Genomic DNA, 2,278 nt, shown 5'->3' with positions numbered 1-2,278 from the left:
TCGTTCTATAGTGTATCCCATGACTGATTGAACCTTGGTTTTATGTTGTATGACCAGGCATTGTTCTGAAAATAGTAGATGGGATTCAACAAACTTTTATTTTCTTATCTTCCAAAAACGCCAAACAACGGCATGGAAGTGGAGGCGGTATGGTCACTTAAATTGCTTAACTAAAACCAAATAGCGTTATCATGTGGCAAAGAATGTTAGCGAAGGCGCTTTGCCTCAAACAAACAAATAAAACACTGTAATGGAAGATTTCAAATAAGAGCGGTGTTATCTAATAATAATACATTTTTTGTAATAACAAATGTTTCTTAGAGAGGAAAAACAGGAAAAGTACTTTGTCACCAAACTCTCAGAGGACTTTAGCTCGGCACAGTTTGAAATGTGTAATGTATTGTATAATGTTTCTACCAGTATGTGGAACACGTTTTACATGGATTAGTGTTCCGTCTCCCTTAGTGCTACTGGCGAGTCCTTGGTATACCTAATGGACGTATAGGTGCAATAAACAAATTGAACTTCGCCTGAATGCAAAAAGGTCTTTCCTTACTTTTTTTGTTAAATATTTTCCAGGATTGAAACAAGACATGAACACACATACTTACTTTGCATTCCTAGTGATTATTCTAGTATACTATGTGGAGGCCGCGGTGGCCAAGTGGTTAAGGCGTCTGACATTCTGCTATCACTAGCCCTCCACCACTGGGTCGCGGGTTCGAGACCTATGTTGGCTACACTAGCCCTCTACCACCGGGTCGCGGGTTCCAGACCTACGTGGGCTACACTAGCCCTCTACCACTGGGTCGCGGGTTCGAGACCTATGTGGGGCATTAGCCAGGTACTGGCAGTAGGTCGATGGGGTTTTTTCCGGGAACTTCGGCTTTCCTCCACTACCAAAACCTGGCACATCCTTAAATGACCATAGCTGTTAATAGGACGTAAAACACAACAAACTATTACACCATGTACTGAAGAACCCAAGGATACGATTTATGAAACATAGCACGAAGTTTTGCCGAGTGTTAAATTTACCCAATTCTTCTTTCGAGGATTGATATTACTCTGCCTACTTCATACAAGAGTAAGTGATTGTGTTTCTCCTATATCCTTTTACGGCACCGTAAAATAGGTTGTAATGGTGCATCCAATACACCGAGCAATCTGCAAGGCAGTAAAATGTGTGTCAAAATAAGGGCGCTACCTGGTTACACAACATAAATTGATGACGCGATGTTGACGTTTTCAGAATAAAAGCGTACCATTCCCAGGTAAGCAAAGACAAAGTCATTTTTCCTCAGAAAAACGTGAAATGCACCTTGATGTGTGAAGGAATAATAGCATCTGTTATTCTGTTTTCGGATAAGGACAGAAATATCTCAATACAGGGGTAAGCGCTTTGAAACTTATCACGAGCCTTTGTCGAGTGCTAACCTCCAAATATGGTGTCTCTGGGTAGGTGAGAAATGCGCATCATCTTACCTCGCAAAAAGAGAAATACGCCCTTGAAGTGCGGAAGATGACGTTTGCTTCACCATTTAACAGATACATTGTATTTACTTTGAGCGGGAGGATGAACGGCACGAAATATAAGGGCGTACTTAGTCGGAAGTTATAACACATGTGAGTACCGCACTGTACTTTATATCCCAATTATAGTGAAATAATGTGAATAACGAACCCATATGTCAGCAGTTAAATGTATTTTACTAGTACACTCATTGTGTAAACATAAACAGGGCAATAAAAATAATCGTCGATTGACATAGCGCACATGTATAATTTATTGATTTTTTTATTGTTTTCGTTTTGAGGGAAATAGGGAAGAAAAACAAAATTTCCTATCTGACGGATATTTCTAAAAGAAATATTGCCGAATCTCCATACTTTGAGAAAGCTCTTGAATGCCCTTACCCTCACCTGGAGCAGCATCGAGTTCGAAATTAAAAATCTCCTCCTCAGAAGGGAATGTCTATGTCCTACCCTGAACTTAGGACACAATCCAATTAGTACTTTCACGCTTTAACCTCCGCATGACAGCTTCACCCTGTCATCACCTTTTGTGACCCTTTATGACCTTGTTATAATCAATCATCATTATTGTCTTCAGGTTGCCTGTGGAGTTTGAATACTTAGTTTCCTCTAATAATTAGTTTCGTATTCATCGCGTGTAACATATATGCTCCTGGCATTTATGTATCAGTAAAGGTAACGAGTTTCTACATCATATCAATACACAGATGTCACAAAGCTGATCCGATTGTTGGACGAAACA

This window comes from Mizuhopecten yessoensis, unplaced genomic scaffold (genome assembly GCF_002113885.1).
Source record: "Mizuhopecten yessoensis strain PY_sf001 unplaced genomic scaffold, ASM211388v2 scaffold11123, whole genome shotgun sequence".
In the NCBI taxonomy this organism is placed as follows: domain Eukaryota; kingdom Metazoa; phylum Mollusca; class Bivalvia; order Pectinida; family Pectinidae; genus Mizuhopecten; species Mizuhopecten yessoensis.
This window is presented reverse-complemented; position numbering follows the sequence as displayed.